This window comes from Elephas maximus, chromosome 6 (genome assembly GCF_024166365.1).
Source record: "Elephas maximus indicus isolate mEleMax1 chromosome 6, mEleMax1 primary haplotype, whole genome shotgun sequence".
NCBI classification, from domain to species: domain Eukaryota; kingdom Metazoa; phylum Chordata; class Mammalia; order Proboscidea; family Elephantidae; genus Elephas; species Elephas maximus.
The window spans coordinates 142,031,339-142,051,220 of record NC_064824.1 but is presented as its reverse complement, the minus strand read 5'-3'; the positions used below and the strand labels follow the sequence as shown (position 1 = coordinate 142,051,220).

The 19,882-nt window shown below is 42.6% G+C and overlaps 1 pseudogene; it reads left to right on the top strand.

Annotated features, from left to right (window-relative positions):
- Nucleotides 1-7,536: 7,536 nt before the first annotated feature.
- LOC126078386 (olfactory receptor 12-like) lies at nucleotides 7,537-19,358 on the top strand (annotated as a pseudogene).
- The last annotated feature ends 524 nt before the right edge of the window (nucleotides 19,359-19,882 follow it).

The following is a 19,882-nucleotide window of genomic DNA, read 5'->3' as shown; positions in this document are numbered from 1 at the left end:
AAAATACTTCCTATCAAAACCTCTAGGACACAGCAAAAGCAGTGCTCAGAGGCCAATTTATATCGATAAACGCACACATACAAAAAGAAGAAAGAGCCAAAATCAGAGAACTGTCCCTACAACTTGAACAAATAGAAAGGGAGCAACAAAAGAATCCATCAGGCATCAGAAGAAAACAAATAATAAAAATTAGAGCTGAACTAAATAAATTAGAGAACAGAAAAACAATTGAAAGAATTAACAAAGCCAAAAGCTGGTTCTTTGAAAAAATTAACAAAATTGATAAACCATCGGCCAGACTGACTAAAGAAATACAGGAAAGGAAACAAATAACCGAATAAGAAACGAGATGGGCCACATCACAACAGACCCAACTGAAATTAAAAGAATCATATCAGATTATTACAAAAAATTGTACTCTAACAAATTTGCAAACCTAGAAGAAATGGATGAATTCCTGGAAAAACACTACGTACCTAAATTAACACATTCAGAAGTAGAACAACTAAATAGACCCATAACAAAAAAAAGGATTGAAACGGTAATCAAAAAACTCCCCCCAAAAAAAGCCCTGGCCCGGACGGCTTCACTGCAGAGTTCTACCAAACTTTTAGAGAACAGTCAACACCACTACTACTAAAGGTATTTCAAAGCATAGAAAATGAAGGAATACTACCCAACTCGTTCTATGAAGCCACCATCTCCCTGATACCCAAACCAGGTAAAGACATTACAAAAAAAGAAAATTCCAGACCTATATCCCTCATGAACATAGATGCAAAAATCCTCAACACAATTCTAGCCAACAGAATTCAACAACATATCAAAAAAATAATTCACCACGATCAAGTGGGATTTATACCAGGTATGCAAGGCTGGTTTAATATCAGAAAACCAATAAGGTAATCCACCACATAAATAAAACAAAAGACAAAAATCACATGATCTTATCAATCGCTGCAGAAAAGGCATTGGACAAAGTCCAACACCCATTTATGATAAAAACTCTCACCAAAATAGGAATTGAAGGAAAATTCCTCAACATAATAAAGGGCATCTATGCAAAGCCAACAGCCAACATCACTCTAAATGGAGAGAACCTGAAAGCATTTCCCTTGAGAACGGGAACCAGACAAGGATGCCCTTTATCACTGCTCTTATTCAACATCGTGCTAGAAGTCCTAGCCAGAGCAATTAGGCTAGACAAAGAAATAAAGGGCATCCGGATTGGCAAGGAGGAAGTAAAATTATCTCTATTTGCAGATGACATGATCTTATATACAGAAAACCCTAAGGAATCCTCCAGAAAACTACTGAAACTAATTGAAAAGTTTGGCAGAGTCTCAGGCTAGAAGATAAACATACAAAAATCACTTGGATTCCTCTACATCAACAAAAAGAACACCGAAGAGGAAATCACCAAATCAATACCATTCACAGTAGCCCCCAAGAAGATAAAATACTTAGGAATAAATCTTACCAAAGATGTAAAAGACCTATACAAAGAAAACTACAAAGCTCTACTACAAGAAATTAAAAAGGACATACTTAAGTGGAAAAACATACCTTGCTCATGGATAGGAAGACTTAACACAGTAAAAATGTCTATTCTACCAAAAGCCATCTATACATACAATGCACTTCCGATCCAAATTCCAATGTCATTTTTTAAGGGGATAGAGAAACAAATCACCAATTTCATATGGAAGGGAAAGAAACCTTGGATAAGCAAAGCATTACTGAAAAAGAAGAAGAAAGTGGGAGGCCTCACTCTACCTGATTTCAGAACCTATTATACGGCCACAGTAGTCAAAACAACCTGGTACTCGTACGACAGCAGGCACATAGACCAATGGAACAGAATTGAGAACGCAGATATAAATCCATCCATATATGAGCAGCTGATATTTGACAAAGGCTCAGAGTCAGTTAATTGGGGAAAAGATAGTCTTTTTAACAAATGGTGCTGGCATAACTGGATATCCATTTGCAAAAAAATGAAACAGGACCCATACCTCACACCATGCACAAAAACTAACTCCAAGTGGATCAAAGACCTAAACATAAAGACTAAAACGATAAAGATCATGGAAGAAAAAATAGGGACAACCATAGGAGCCCTAATACAAGGCATAAACAGAATACAAAACATTACCAAAAATGACTAAGAGAAACCCGATAACTGGGACCTCCTAAAAATCAAACACCTATGCTCATCTAAAGACTTCACCAAAAAAGTAAAAAGACCACCTACAGACTGGGAAAGAATTTTCAGCTATGACATCTCCGACCAGCGCCTGATCTCTAAAATCTATATGATTCTGTCAAAACTAAACCACAAAAAGACAAACAACCCAATCAAGAAGTGGGCAAAGGATATGAACACACACTTCACTAAAGAAGATATTCAGGCAGCTAACAGATACATGAGAAAATGCTCCCGATCATTAGCCATTAGAGAAATGCAAATTAAAACTACGATGAGATTCCATCTCACTCCAACAAGACTGGCATTAATCCAAAAAACACAAAATAATAAATGTTGGAGAGGCTGCGGAGAGATTGGAACTCTTATACACTGCTGATGGGAATGTAAAATGGTACAACCACTTTGGAAATCTATCTGGCGTTATCTTAAACAGTTAGAAATAGAACTACCATACAACCCAGAAATCCCACTCCTCGGAATATACCCTAGAGAAACGAGAGCCTTCACACAAACAGATATATGCACACCCATGTTTATTGCAGCTCTGTTTACAATAGCGAAAAGCTGGAAGCAACCAAGGTGTCCATGAACGGATGAATGGGTAAATAAATTGTGGTATATTCACACAATGGAATACTACGCATCGATAAAGAACAGTGACGAATCTCTGAAACATTTCATAACATGGAGGAATCTGGAAGGCATTATGCTGAGCGAAATGAGTCAGTTGCAAAAGGACAAATATTGTATAAGACCACTATTATAAGATCTTGAGAAATAGTATAAACTGAGAAGAATACATACTTTTGTGGTTACGAGGGGAGGAGGGAGGGAGGGAGGGAGAGGGCTTTTTACTGATTAAATACCTGATAAGAACTGCTTTAGGTGAAGGGAAGGACAACACTCAATACATGGAAGGTCAGCTCAACTGGACTGGACTGGACCAAAAGCAAAGAAGTTTCTGGGATAAACTGAATGCTTCAAAGGTCAGCGAAGCAAGGGCAGGGGTTTGGGAATCATGGTTTAAGGGGACTTCTAAGTCAATTGGCAAAATAATTCTATTATGAAAACATTCTGCATCCCACTTTGAAATGTGGTGTCTGGGGGCTTAAAAGCTAACAAGCGGTCATCTAAGATGCATCAATTGGTCTCAACCCACCTGGATCAAAGGAGAATGAAGAACACCAAGGTCACACGACAACTAAGAACCCAAGAGACAGAAAGGGCCACATGAACCAGAGACCTACATTATCCTGAGACCAGAAGAACTAGATGGTGCCCTGCCACAACTGATGACTGCCCTGACAGGGAGCACAACAGAGAACCCCTGAGGGAGCAGGAGATCAGTGGGATGCAGACCCCAAATTCTCATAAAAAGACCATACTTAATGGTCTGGATGTGACTAGAGGAATCCCGGCGGTCATGGTCCCCAAACCTTCTGTTGGCACAGGACGGGAACCATCCCCGAAGACAATTCATCAGACATGAAAGGGACTGGACAGTGGGTGGGAGAGAGATGCTGATGAAGAGTGAGCTAATTATATCAGGTGGACACTTGAGACTGTGTTGGCATCTCCTGTCTGGAGGGGGGATGGGAGGATAGAGAGAGTTGGAGGCTGCCAAAGTTTTCACAAAAGGAGAGACTGGAAGGGCTGACTCATTAGGGGGAGAGCAAGTGGGAGTAAGGAGTAAGATGTATATTTAACTTATGTGTGACAGACTGACTTGATTTGTAAACGTTCACTTGAAGCTCAGTAAAAGTTAATAAAAAAAAAGGGTGTATTAGAAAGTAAAACAAAGTTGCATAAGATAGAGCACGAATGGGCCATTATCAAAAGTGTGTCCTAAGCCAAGGATTTTAATTAGTCCACTTCTTTGTGCCTTAGGTACACATTTTAAAAAGGAAAAGGGAAGCAAAAAGTTAGGCAGGCAGGTAGACAGGCAAAAAGGATCAAAAACATGTGTAAAGAGCAAGAGATTCTTACAAATGAACTTGAAGATTAGAAAAAGAATCAAGAAGAACTTCCAGAAATGAAAAATATAATTATTAAAATTAAAAATTCTGCTAGCAGATTATATGGCAAAGTAGGCACCACTGAATATAGAATTAGAAAACTTAAAGATAGATCTAAAGAAATTGCCCAGGACGCAGGGCAGAGAAACAAATAAATGTAAAATACATATTATGAAAGGGGAGTGACAGTGCCAAATACGCATCTAATAAGAGTTACAAAAGAAGAAACAAAAGAAAGTGAATGAGAAGCAATATTCAAAGAGAGTTGATGGCCAATAATTGGTCACAGACACTAAACCTTAGGGTCTGAAATTCCAGACAATCCCAAGGAAGACTCAACGAAAGTACAGATGACATACATCATAGTAAAACTTTAGAACATCAAAGACAAAAAGAGACCTTAAAAGCAACCGGAGAGAAAAGACAGGCTACTACAAAGTAATATCATTTAGGCTGGCACTAGTTTCTTAATGTCGTTAGGTGCCATCCAGTCAGTCCAACTCATAGCGACCTTATGTACAACGGAACAAAGCACTGCCCAGTCATGCCATTCTCATAATCGTTGTTATGCTTAAGCCCATTGTTGCAGCCACTGTATCAATCCTTCTTGTTGAGAGTCTTCCTCCTTTTCACCAAGCATGATGACTTTCTCCAGGGACTGATCCCTGCTGACATGTCCAAACTATGTGAGATGCAGTCTCGCCATTCTTTCTTCTGAGGAGTATTCTGATTGTACTTCATCCAGGATAGATTTGTTCATTTGTTATGGCAGTCCATGGTATATTCAATATTCTTCTCCAACACCACAATTCAAAAGTGTCAATTCTTCTTTGGTCCTCCTTATTCATCATCCAGCTTTCACATGCATTGGAGGCAATTGAAAATACCCTGGCTTGGGTCAGGCGCACCCTAGTCTTCAAGGTGACATCTTTGCTTTTGAACACTTTAAAGAAGTCTTTTGCAGCAGATTTGGCCAGTGCAATGTGTCTTTTGATTTCTTGAGTACTGCTTCCATGGGCGTTGATTGTGGATCCAAGTAAAATGAAATCCTTGACAACTTCAAGCTTTTCCTCACTTATCATGATGTTGCTCATTGGTCCAGTTGTGAAGATTTTTGTTTTCTTTGTGTTGAGGTGTAATCCATACTGAAGGCTGTGGTCTTTGATCTTCATTAGTAAGTGCTTCAAGTCCTCTTCACTTTCAGCAGGCAAGGTTGTATCATCTGCATAACACAGGTTGTTAATGAGTCTTCTAATGCTGATGCCCTGTTCTTCTTACCGTCCAACTTCTCAGATTATGAGCTCAGCATACAGGTTGAATAGGTATGGTGAGAGGGTACAACCCTGACCCACACCTTCCCTGACTTTGAACCAGGCAGTATCCCCTTGTTACCTTTGCACAACTGCCACTTATCTATGTACACTTTCCTCATGAGCACAATTAAGTGTTCTGGAATTCCCATTCTTCCCAAGGTTATCCATAATTTGTTATAATCCACACAGCCAAATGTCTTTGCATAGCCAATAAAACACAGGTAAACATCTTTCTGGTATTCTCTGCTTTCAGCCAGGTTCCATGTGACATCAACAATGATATCCCTGGTTCCATGTCTTCTTCTGAATCCAGCTGGGATTTCGGGCAGTTCCCTGTTGATATACTACTGCAGCCGCTTTTGAATCATCTTCAGCATAATTTTACTTGCTTGTGATATTAATGATATTGTTCAATGATTTCAGCATTTAGTGGAATTGCCTTTCTTGGGAATAGGCATAAACACGGACCTCTTCCATTCGGTTGCCCAGGTAGCAGTCTTCCTAATTTTTTGGCCTAGACAAGTGAGCACTTCCTGCACTGCATCTGTTGGTTGAAACATCTCACCTGGTATTCCGTCGTTTCCTGGAGCCTTGGTTTCACCAGTGCCTTCAGTGCAGCGTGGACTACTTCCTTCAGTGCCATCAGTTCCTGCTTACATGTTACCTCCTGAGAATGGTTGAACTTCGACCAATTCTTTTTGGTATTGCTATTTCTTAATTGCAACAATGAAAACCTAGAAAAGAGTAGAAAATGTCTTCAAAGTGCTAATAAATAATAATTATTAGCCAACAATTGCATAGCTGAAATACCTATTAATAAAACAAGTAAATATGAACACTTTTTTCCAACATTGAAAAAAATAGAGTTTACTATTAACAGGCCTTATAAATTCTGCTTCAGCAAAGAAAGAAAAGATTGTAAAAATGTTGTCTAAAAATCAAGAAGATATCATATACAAATAAAATAATAAATCTAAACAAACTTTGCTTAATAAAAATGTGTATATTCTTATCTCAATAAATACAATAAAAAATACTTAATGATCCATGGAGAAGGACATTTATTTTATTGTTCATAGTGGCCCATAAGCTGGAAATAAAGTTAATGACCAGCAATAAGGGAATAGTTTAATAAATTACAGCAACATCATAAAATATTTTATACCCATTAGTAAAAATGAAATAGCTCATCTAGAAGTCTTTTCAGAAAAGTCCCTCAAATAAAATTCTTTGATAAAACCACTGAATTTAATAAAAATTAAAATTAAAAATCCATTTTCCTTACGACATACATTGCAGACAGGTAGGCAGACAGACAGACAGGGAGAGGGAGAGAAGAGAAAATTTTTAAAGAGTCCTAAGAGGCATATTAGGAGTCCCTAGGTGGTATAGTGGAAACCCTGGTGGCGTAGTGGTTAAATGCTACAGCTGCTAACCAAGACGTCAGCAGTTTGAATCCGCCAGGCACTCCTTGGAAACTCTATGAGGCATTTCTACTCTGTCCTGTAGGGTCATTATGAGTCAGAATTGACTCAAGGGCAGCGGGGTTTTAGGCGGTATAGTGGTTCAGAGCTCGGCTGCTAACCAAAAGGTCAGCAGTTTAAAGAAGCCCTCTGGGGCAGTTCTGCTATGTCCTAAAGGGTTGCTATGAGTCAGAATCAATTCAACGGGTTTGGCCTTTTTTTTTTTTTTTTTTTTAAGAGACACATTAGGAGTCCTGGGGTGGCACAAATGATTAAGCACTTGACTACTATCTGAAAGGTTGGCAGTTCAATCCCGGCCAGAGACGCCTTGGAAGACAGGCCCGGCGATCTGCTTCCAAAAGGTCACAGCCTTGAAAACCCTATGGAGGGAGAAAAGACTGATCATGTAAAAGCTTTCCTGCCCAGTAGGGAACTGAATCCAGTGAGAAGCCTTGGATCTGGAGGGTGTGAATGAGTGGGAACGGTTCTGCTCTGTGTTGGGAAAGCAACTCTGCGAGGTCACCGATCCCGAGGATATGATGCTCCTGGGCCAGGGCCATGGTCTGCAAGGAAAGGGGGTGTCCACCTGGATTGATCGGCCACAGTATCCAGGTAGGTCTTCATCATTGTCGGGCTGGGTGTGTCACTGCCCAGGACAATTACAGACTTAGAAACTCAAATGGCCAGCAAACATACCAAAGGATGTGCAGCCACACCCACAATAAAGTCATGCTGACCAGACGAGCTAGCAGGTGGTTTGTTAGATGCGTGGATGTTATGCAGGTTGGTGACCTTAAGTACTGGCAGGGGAGAGACATCTGCCTTTCCATGCCAACAGCAGAAGAAATCGCACAACTTCTTTGGGCACAGTAGGGGATCAGTGTACAAATCAGTTTCTCACCTATGGGAACATCTCCCTGAGGACAAAACTAACACACCTTGCAATGTTGTTGGTGACAGGGAAAAAAATAACCTCAATATCTATGAATCTGTTGGCTAAAGAAATTATAGTATCCATATATGAAGGCAGAGCCCTGGTGATGTACTGCTTAAGAGCTCAGCTGCTAACCAAAAGGCCGGCAGCTGGAATCCACCAGGCACTCTGTGGAAACCCTATGGGTCACTTCTACTCTGTCCTATAGGGTCGCTATGAATTGGAATCAACTTGAAGGCAATAAGTTTGGATTTTGGTTTTATACAAAGGGAGAGAAACTGACTCAGAGATACGTTTACAGTGCTAAGTGAAAAAATCAAATTGTAGAATGAATGAATACCATGATCTAATTTTTAGGACACCCAAACCAAAAATAAATAAAGGAAGCAAAGGTCACAAGTGTCCACCTGCTCAGGGAGAGATTTGTTTCTAGGTGTTAATCTTTCTAAGTTTTTCCTGGATTAAGGGAGCAATGTCTCCCTTTTTACTTGATCATTTCTTAATTGTTTGAATTTCTTCATGTGGGTATTCATTTTGAATCTTAAAACACAGAGAATGTTAAACATGTTTCTTGGGAAAAAAAGCAGAAAGGAGCTTGGCGACTACCTTTTTTAATGTTCTAATGTAAGATGGTGAGAGGGGCTGCCCAGTAGAAAACAGGTTTCCAGGTTCCTGGGGCAGGAATTTCCCCACTAGGTCACTTTTCCTCCACCAAATTGGTGGAGATGTGTTGGGTGGGGAGGGGACAGGAGGGGCTAAGGGCCCAGGAGGACACCCCTGTCACCCCGGGAGGCGGCCTCTCCACTGAAATCCACTGGATCTGTCTGAGGCTCTGTGTTGGTCTCCTGCATGCCCTCTGGGGCCCCTGAGCAGTTTCCAGGCTTCAGCACCAGCCTTGGAGGTAATGGGTCCAACCAAGGATGGTGACAGGGACCCATGGGGCCAGGAGTCCCAGCACACTGCAGGCCTGAACACAAACAACTGCCCCAATTGACCATGTGAGGCTCAAGTCCCAGTCATGCCAGGCACAGAGGAACATCGCTGCATTTACCCCATGGTGCGGGCTCACCCACATCGCCCCACCATGCTATGGGGACCAAGCGTGCAGGAGCTGAGCTGAGCTTCCCTGCCTCCACCAAGGACCTGGCAGCTTTCTGTACCAGAGCCTGGATCGCCTGGGCCCATCTGGGACCCAGGTACCCCACATGCTCCCTTCCCTTGCTCACTTCACTGTAGAGGGTCCAGTACTGGGTCGCTGGGGTCCTCAGTGCCATGTCATCACCATCAGCACAGACCAGGAGTCAGGAGCCCAGCAACCCAGGAGTACAGGCCCTTGCTTTGTGGCCTTGCGTGAGTCATGACAATCATGACAAATAGAGGGGACTGTGGTGAACGTGCTCAGCAGGGCGTGGGGTACAGTTGCCCTGACAGTGGATTCCCAGGAGGACAGAGAAACCTGACTTTACACCTGTTAAGCCAAGAGCTCACCGAGAGCTGTCCTACGCCTCCGAGACAAGGAGGCAATACTCGCTGAAGTGCAATGTGAACAGAAATGCTTGGGGATCTTGTACAAACACAGGCTCCCAGGTGATGCTGAGGCTGCTCGTCCTGGGACCTGTCCCTGCGGTCAAGAGTTGAATGAAGAGCTGAGGGGTGTTCATTACAGGCTTTCCACACCACAAAAACATTTCTACCACTCAGCTAAAGGCTGGTCTACTGAGCGCCCCCTGCAGCCCCAGGGTTCAGCTAAACCAGCCAGGGTGACAGGCCTGTGTGTTTTCCAAAGTTAAACAGGGAGCATGGCTTTGCAGATGAACATACTAACAACCTTCTGGGTACCCATGTCCCCGGCAGTCAGGTTTGTGAGGAGCTGGAGGCCCCAGAGGGGAGTTACTTGTCCAGGAAATAGCCACGGGGACATTAAATTGAGGGCCTCAGGGCAGAAGGAGCACAGTGAGCTCATTTGCTGAGGCTGCTGGACAGATGGGTCACAGTGGTCCTCAGTGTGCGTGAGTGCAGGGATAGGCATCCAGAGGCCACCAGCTCTGCCAGGCCTCCTGGAGCTCCTGCCCATAGTTGGGGCAGCACTCCACTCTGCCCTTGGCACACAGCTTCACGGAGCAGGTCCCCTACTAGGGAGATGGGGGCCCCACTGGGCATGGCAGCACTGATGGTCCCACATGGCTGCTGTGTGAGGGTAGGAGACAATGTCTCACCAGGAGAGGACATTGGCACACCCATCCTTCCATCTGTTTGAATATCTATGTTGTCACCAGCCACCTTGTAGGAGCACTGCGGGGCTGGGAGGGATGTGGGGATGACTCTTCCTCTAGGTCTCACCACTGACCACCCGCCTCTGCTTACACATCTCCTGGTCAGGGAGCTCATTCCCTCCAAAGGCACCCTCTCCATGACACCCCAGATCTGCCTCGAGGTAGCTAATCATCCACACTGAAATCGGCCTGCACAAGCACACGCACCCCAAACCCTCCCTGTGATGTCAGCCTGCCCCCTACCGCCTCCGCCCACTCCTCCTGCACTAGGGTGGCCACCCCCTCAGCATTCTGGCCAGGCTTCACAGCCTACACCTGTTACCAGTCCCCCAGGTGTGGTGCCCAGCCTCTGCTCATGGCTGTCCTGTGTGGTCTGTGCCATGGCGGGGTGGGAAGCAGCCCCGATGGAAGAAGCCCAAGCAGACTAGGACAGACTTTCCAGGTCTCCGTGGGTGTTATGCTATAGCAAATTGAGCCCAGAGGGGACGCTGATGAGTATGGGGCATGGGCCAGACATGGGAACAATGGGGAGGGTATCTCTACATGTGTCCCACCCCTCTCTGCTGGCTCTCAGACCCTGAGACTGAGCTGCTCTCCAGGATCTGCCTGACGGCTGGGCTTTGGTGGCAGCCCCCTGAGACTCTCAAGGGACAGAAACCCTGACTGATGGAGGGCCACTAGAGTCCAGGCAAGGAGCCCTGGTGCCAATACAGCCTTCAATTAACTGGTCATATTCTGCATTTGTGGGCTGATCATTGCGGGGACCACCCTTGTTGTCCTTATCTCCTACAGCTACATCACAGTGAACATCCTGAAGATGCATTTGGGAACTGGGAGACACAAGGTTTCCTCCACCTGTGGCTCTCACAAGATTGTTGTGTCCCTGTTCTATGGGTCCGTCTTTGTGACGTATACCCAGCCAGGGGCAAGGTGGTCTCCATGTTCTACACCTTGGTCATCTCCATGCTCAACCCCCTCATCTATAGCCTATGGAACAAGGACGTGAAGGAGGCCCTGAAAAGGCTGGGCTGGAAACATGTAGCCATGTGAAGGAGGGCTGTAATTAGTAGGCAGAAGTTCATTTTTGAATACTACCAAGCAGTTTTCAAAGAGATTTATAGCAATTTTTATGCCACCCAACAACAGTATGAGAGTTCCAATTGCTTCTCATTGTGTGAAATCAATATTGTCTTTTTTTAAATTTTATTTTAGACATTTGATGTATTTCTTATTATGCATGGCTTCCATTTTCCTACTGGTGAATGAGATTGGCGTCTTTTCATATATTTAGTGGTCATTTGGATATTCTGCTGGGAGTAGTATCTATGGTTTGCACTTTAACTGTCTTTTTCTTATTGATTTGTAGGGGTTCCTTATATGTTCTGGAGATGAGACCTTTGTTGATGGTATGATGCCCAAATATCTTCTTCTACTTTGTGGCTTTTATTTTCACTCTCTAATGGTGTCTTTCAATCAACAGAATTTCTTACATTTAATGTAGTAAGATTATCCATCTATTATTCTGTGTCTATATCACAAAAAAACTGCATACCAACATCACAGAGAAAGTCCTCCAGGTTATGTTTTAGAAGTTTAATTGACCAGCCTTTTATATTAAGAGAGACAACTCATATGCAATTAATTTTTGTGGTTGTTTTGAGGCAGGGTCAAGTTTTACCTTTTTGCCAAATGGCTATACTATCAATTGACTATTATTTACGGAAAAGCAATCCTTCCCAACTGCAGTACAATGCCACTGTTATGGATTGAATTGTGTCCCCCCAAAAATGTGTGTCAACTTGGCTAGGCCATGATTCCCAGTATCCTGTGGTTGTCCTCTATTTTGTGATCTGATGTAATTTCCCTGTGTGTTGTAAATCCTGATCTCTGCCTGTGCTTAATGAGGCAAGATGAGGTTATGTTAAAGAGGATTAGGGTGGGATGCAGCACCCTTACTCGGGTCACAGCCCTGATCATATGTAAGGGGAGTTTCTCTGGGGTATGGCCTGCATCATCTTTTATCTTACAAGAGGTAAAAGGAGAAAGAAGCTAGGCAAGAGATGGGAGACCTCATACCACCAAGAAAGAAGACCCAGGAGTGAGTGTGTCCTTGGGACCTAGGGTCCCTGTGTTCAGAAGCTCCTAGACCAGGGAAAGATTGATGACAAGGACCTTCCTCTAGAGCTGACAGAGAAAGCATTCCTCTAGAGCTGGCACCCTGAATTTGGACTTCTAGCTTCTTAAACTGTGAGAGAATAAGCTTCTATTTGTTAAAGTCTCCACTCATGCTATTTCTGTTATAGCAGCACTACTTAACTAAAACAGCCACTTTTGTCTCAAAAGTCCAGGTATATGTGGACGCACAGTGTGTTCATGGATGGGAAGGGTCAATATTATAAAGATCTTAATTTTTCAAGTTAATCTATAAATTCCAACCTTAACAGGATTTTTATAAAATTGAACAAACTGATTCTACAATAGGATTCATCATGTCAAAGAATAGCCAAAGAATTTATGAAAAGTAAAAATAAGGAGGAGGAACTTGTCCTGCAAAAATCAAGACTCCTTTGAAAACTCTAGCAATTCAAAGTGTAGTATTGCCAGATATCTAATAGAAAATGTAAATCAAATGGCTGATGATGTTTTGAAAAGATACTGGAAGTCATTAGAAGATAGAAAATGCAATTTCTTTTTAATGCTATGTACTTAACACACCCATCAAAACAAGGAAGGATGGAGAAAATGGGAACTTATACACTGCTGATTGTGTTTAATCAGTTCAACCATCTGAAGAGAAATTTGGCTGTTTAAGTGGAAAAAGAAGAAAAAAATTAATATGGTGTACCTGTTCACCAAAGACAGTCAAAACCCAAGGTAATTTATAGATACAACGGTTCACCCCCATGTTCTCACGGAAGTTACAAATACAGACAGGCCAGCTTCACATACCCTTGGTAAAGAACCTAGAACAGAAGTATAAATGTTGGCATCAATAACCCTCTATCCCCACAATGTGCCATCCCCCTAGTCACCAAAGGGGATCATGCACTGTGTCCTCTTCCTTGTAACCAGGGTGTCCTAACAGGGAAGGCTTTCACCGCTGGGGTTGAGTAGTGTAATTGAATGACAAAAATGTGGAAAGATGCAATGGAGCCTCCAGATATTAGATTAATATGTTTATAAATGAAGTTGAGGAAAAAAACATGACTTTCCCTACTAAAGAATTCCTTTTTTCCCTTAGAGGGAAAAAGTTGATCATTGTTGTATTATTGTTCACTGGAAAAGACACACACAGACACACAGAACAAAAAAGACTAAATATCTTCTACCAGAAGATTGCACAAATATATTGAGACATAGTCATATGATGTTTAAAACATTTGAAATAAACACATGGAGTAAGGAAGGACCTTCAGAAAACTGAAGTGGAAAAAAGTAAGCTGCATATATACAATACAGTAAAAAAACATATAGTGGTTAGTGTTAAATGTAAAATGAAAAACAAAAAATAAAAAATATTTATCTATGTCTATAGATATATGCCCCCAAGTGTCTGTCAGTTTGTCTTACTGTGGGGGCTTGCATGTTGCTGTGATGCTGGAAGCTATGCCACCAGTATTCAGATACCAGCAGGGTCACCCATGGAGGACAGGTTTCGACTGAGCTTCCAGACTAAGACAGACTAGGAAGAAGGACCCGGCAGTCTACTTCTGAAAAGTATTAGCCAGTGAAAACCTTATGAATAGCAGTGGAACATTGTCTGATACAGTGCTGGAAGATGAGGTCCCAGATTGGGAGGCACTCAAAAGATGACTGGGGAAGATCTGACTCCTCAAAGTGGAGTCAACCTTAATGACGTGGAGGGAGTAAAGCTTTCGGGACCTTCATTTGTTGATGTGGCACAACTCAAAATGAGAAGAAACAGCTGCAAACATCCATTAATAATCGGAACCTGTAGTGTACGAAGTATGAATCTAGGAAAATTGGAAATTGTCAAAAATGAAATGGAACACATAAACATCGATATCTGAGGCATTAGTGAGCTGAAATGGACTGGTATTGGCCATTTTGAATTGGATAATCATATAGTCTACTATGCTGGGAATGACAACTCGAAAAGGAATGGTGTTGCATTCACCATCAAAAAGAACATATCGAGGTCTATCCTGCAGTACAACACTGTCAGTCATAGGATAATATCCATACCCCCAGAAGGAAGACCAGTTAATGCGACTATTATTCAAATTTACACACCAACCACTAGGGCCAAAGATGAAGAAACAGAAGATTTTTATCAGCTGCTACAGTCTGAAATTGATCGAACATGCAATCAAGATGCATTGATAATTACTGGCGATTGGAATGCGAAAGTTGGAAAAAAGAAGAAGGATCAGTAGTTGGAAAATATGGCCTTGGTGATAGAAACAATGCCAGAGATCGAATGATAGAATGTTGCATGACCGACTTCCTCGTTGCAAATACCTTCTTTCACCAACATAAACGGTGACTATACACATGGACCTCACCAGATGGAACACACAGAAATCAAATTGACTACATATGTGGAAAGAGATGATGGAAAAGCTCAATGTCATGAGTCAGATCAAGGCCAGGGGCCAACTGTGGAACAGACCATCAATTGCTCATATGCAAGTTCAAGCTGAAACTGAAGAAAATCAGAGAAAGTCCACGAGAGTCAAAATATGACCTTGAGTATATCCTACCTGAATTGAGAGACCATTTGAAGAATAGATTTGATGAATTGAACACTAGGGACCGAAGACCAGACAAGTTGCAGAATGACATCAAGGACATCATACATGAAGAAAGTAAAAGGTCAATGAAAAGACAGGAAAGAAAGAAATGACCAAGATGCGTGTCAGAGGACACTCTGAAACTTGCTCTTGAATGTCGAGCAGCTAAAGAAAAAGGAAGAATTGATGAGTGAAAGAACTGAGCAGAAGGTTTCAAAGGGTGTCTCGAGAAGACAAAGTAAAGTATTATAATGACATGTGCAAAGAGCTAGAGATGGAAAACCAAAAGGGAGGAACACACTTGGTGTTTCTCAAGCTGAAAGAACTGAGGAAAAAATTCAAGCCTCGAGTTGCAATGCACAGAGTCATTATAGCAAAAAGAATTAGTCAATGTTTAACCATTTCAAGAGGTGGCATATGATCAGGAACCGAGGGTACTGAAGGAAGAAGTCTCCAAGCTTCACTGAAGGCATTGGCAAAAAACAAGACTCCAGGAACTGATGGAATATCAATGGAGATGTTTCAACAAACAGTTGCAGTGCTGGAGGTGCTCACTCATCTATAACACAAAATATGGAAGACAGCTTCCTGGCCAACTGACTGGAAGAGATCCATATTTATGCCTATTCCCAAGAAAGGTGATCCAACCGAATGTGGACATTATAGAACAATATCATTAATATCACACGCAAGCAAAATTTTGCTGAAGATCATTCAAAAACTGCTGGAGCAGTATATCTAAAAGGAACCGCCAGAAATTCAGGCTGCTTTCAGAAGAGGACATGGAACCAGGGATATCATTGCTGATGTCAGATGATCCCGGCTGAAAGCAGAAAATACCAGAAGGATGTTTACCTGTGTTTTATTGACTAAGCAAAGGCATTGGACTGTGTGGATCATAACAAATTATGGATAACACTGCGAAGAATGGGAATTCCAGAACACATAATTGTGCTCATGAGGAACCTTTACATAGATCAAGAGACAGTTGTTCAGACAGGACAAGGGGATACTGATTGGTTTAAAGTCAGGAAAGGTGTACATCAGGATAGTAATCTTTCACCATACCTATTCAGTCTGTATGTTGAGCAAATAATACGAAAAGCTGGACTATCTGAAGAAGAACGGGGCAGCAGGGTTGGAGGAAGACTCATTAACAACCCGCGTTATGCAGATGACACAACCTTCCTTGCTGAAAGTCAAGGGGACTTGAAGCACTTGCTGATGAAGATCAAAGACTACAGCCTTCAGTATGGATTACACCTCAACATAAAAAAAAAAAAAATCCTCACAACTGGACCATTAAGCAACATCATGATAAATGGAGAAAAGATTGAAGTTGTCAAGGATTTCATTTTACTTGGATCCACGATCAAAGCCCATGGAGCAGCAGTCAAGAAATCAAAAGACACATTGCATTGCACAAATCAGCTGCAAGACATCTCTTTAAAGTGTTCAAAAGCAAAGATGTCACCTTGAGGACTAAGGTGCTACCACCGAAGCCATGGTGTTTTCAATTGCCTCATATGCATGCAAAAGCTGGACAATGAATAAGGGTGATCGAAGAGGAATTGACACATTTGAATTGTGGTGTTGGCGGAGAATACTGAATATACCATGGACTGCCAAAAGAATGAATAATTCTGTCTTGGGAGAAGTACAACCAAAATGCTCCTTAGAAACAAGGACGGAGAGACTACGTCTCACATACTTTAGACATGTTGTCAGGAGGGATCAGTCCCTGGAGAAGGACATCATGCTTGGTGTCATGGATTGAATTGTGTCCCCAAAGTATCTGTAAACTTGGCGAGGTTGTGATTCCCTTGTATGACTGTCTACCGTTTTATCTTCTGATGTGATTTCCCCATGTGTTGTAAATCCTAGCACTATAAGATAATACGATGGATTAGTGGTTGTTATACTGATGAGGTCTAAAAGTTTAGCATCTTAAACCAGTCTCTTTTGAGATATAAAAGACAGAAGCAGTGAGACATGGGAACCTCAGACCACCAAGAAAGCAGTGCCGGGAGCAGAGAATGTCCTTTGGACCTGAGCTTCCTGAGCCAAGATGGTCCCAGATCAAGGGAAGACTGGTGACAAGGACCTCCCTCCAGAGCCTACAGAGACAGAAAGACTTTCCCTGGAGCCAGCACCCTGAATTTGGAGTTGTAGCCTACTAAACCATGAGCGAATAAATTTCTCTTTGTTAAAGTCAACCACTTGTGGTGTTTCTGTTATAGCCACGCTAGATGACTAAGACACTTTGTAAAGTAGAGGGAGAGGGAAAAAGAGGAAGCTCCTCAATGAGATGGATTGACACAGTGGCTGAAACAATGGGCTCAAGCATAGCAATAATTTTGAGGATGTTGCAGGACTGGGCATTGTTTCATTCTGTTGTGCATAGGGTTGCTTCAAGTTGGAATTGACTCGATGGCAAGTACCAACAACAACAATCTCTTATGGTCATTTTACACGTAATGTCCTGTAGACTGGTTGTTTAACAGCATTTCCAGTCTCTGGGTAGTTAGATGGAGATGCTGATCAGATTCAAGTTCATTTGTTTCTTTCCTCCTCCCTCTCCTTTTCCTCCTTATCATGGTGGAAATACTTCATAGGAGGGCTGTGAATGTTCTAGTGTGTCCCAGCAGGAAACCCTTAACCTCCTATTTCCCCACTTCTGTGAGATGGATCAATGAGGCCTGGTGCTTCCAGCTGAACATCCAGTGTGGAGGTCCTTATCACCCTCTACCTACTGGTGTTAGTAGTCATCGCTGGTTGCTACCCCAAACCATACTCTCATTTAGAGGACAAAGCGATGACTTTCTAGGTCTATTGATCCTTCTGCGTTTATTAGGAATGAAAAAGAAGAACTTCCCCTACTCATCTCTTTGATTGCCCTGAAATAGAGTCCACATAAGGAAAGGAAGCATACATGTTGAATTCTTTTTATTTATGAATTGGCAGAGTAATGAGATGGTGCCCTAAAAACCACCAATGTTAACATATGAGTTTTGGGGATTTTTTGTTGTATTTGCTATTTTGAGTACCAATATAAGCTCACAGATTTTTATACATTTGTTATGATTCAATTTGTTGTAGTGTTTGTTTATTTGTTATTTAATGCTGAAATATGTTCATCTTTGGCCAGTAGGAGTCCCTTTTTAATTAGCTCCTGAGTCCTTTCAACAGAGCCTGGGAGTCTTTGGTGGCTTTTTTGCTTTCTGATTTGACAGCATGGTGCTCCATACACGTGTATGAGTTAAACGAGTCAGAGGAAATGTCACCCTTGTAGGCCAAGCTCATCTGGAGTGAGAACCTGGAGGCTTTTGGCCTTTGGGCAGTGGGCAGTGGCACTGACAGGTCCTGTGCTCCAGGAGGACATGTGACAGTGAACAATGACCCACTCCCTCACTCCCTTTCACCAGTCCTACTCTGTTCCACCTCATCCATACTCTGGGGCCAGCCAACTCATGCAGATGGGAACCTCTCAGGACCCCCTTTGCAGGGGTATGTGCTAGTGGGATTTGAGGGTGGGCTGGAGACTCAGACCCTGCTCTTTGCTGTGTTTCTGGCCCTGTATATGGAAACCATGCTGGGAAACCTCATGATGATTGTGGTCTTTACAGTGGACACCCGCCTCCACTCCTCCATGTACTTCTTCCTCAAGAACCTCTCCTTCCTGGACCTCTGCTACTCCCCCATCATTGCCCCAAGGCCCTTGCCAAATTCTTCTCTCTAACCAAGGCCATCACCTTCACTGGCTGTGCCACTCAGTTCTTCTTCTTCTCCCTGCTAGCTACCACTGAGACTTTCTTCCTGGCCACCATGGCCTATGACCGCTTCATGGCCATCTGTAGTCTCCTGAGCTACCCAGTCATCATGTGTCCTTCAGTCTGCTCCCGCGTGGTGCTGTGCACAACTGCAGAGGCTGCCTCAACTCCATTCTACAGACCAGCCTCCCATTCTGCAGCTCCAACCACATCAACCACTTTTTCTGTGATGTGCCACCCCTGCTACAGATTGCCTGCACCAACACAGCCATCAACAAGGTTGTCATGTTCAACACCTGCAGGCTAATCATTGTGGGCACCACCTTTTTTGTCCTTGTCTCCTATGGCTACATCACAATGACCATCCTGAGGATGCATTTGGGAACCGGGAGACACAAGGCCTTCTCCACCTGTGGCTCTCACATGATTGCTGTGTCCCTGTTCTATGGGACCTTCTTTGTGATGTGTGCCCAGCCAGGGGCTGTGGAGGCCATGGAGTAGGGCAAGGTGGTCTCCACCTTCTACACCCTGGTCATCCCCATGCTCACCCCCCTCGTCTAAAGTTTATGGAACAAGGACATGAAGGAGGCCCTGAAGAGGCTGAGCTGGAAACTCATAGCCATATGAAGGACAATAGTAGTGGGTACTCATCTTTTAAATACTGCCAAGCAGTTTTCAAAAGGGTTTGTAACAATTATTATGTGCACCAAAAGAGCACGAGTGTTCCATTCAGTTCACATTGTTGTGAAATTAATATTGTCTTTAAAAAAGAAATTTATCCATTGAGTGGGTATCTTATTATGTTTCACTTGCATTTTCTACGGGTGAATGAGGTTGGGCTTCTTTGTATATGGTTAGTGGTCCTTTGGATATTCTTCTAGGGATGGTATTCATGGTTTGCACTTTTTTTTTTAATTGTTTTTTTCTTATTGACTTGTAGGAGCTCCTTATACATTCTGGATATGAGTTCTGTGCTGAAGATATGATGCGAGATATCTTCTTTCAATTTGTGGCTTTCATATTCCCTCCCTAACGGTGTTTTCCATCAACAGAATTTCTTACATTTAATAAGGAAAGTTTATCCATCTTCTATTCTATGTCATATCACAAAAAAAGTGCCTACTCTAGATCACAGAGACAGCTCTCCAGGG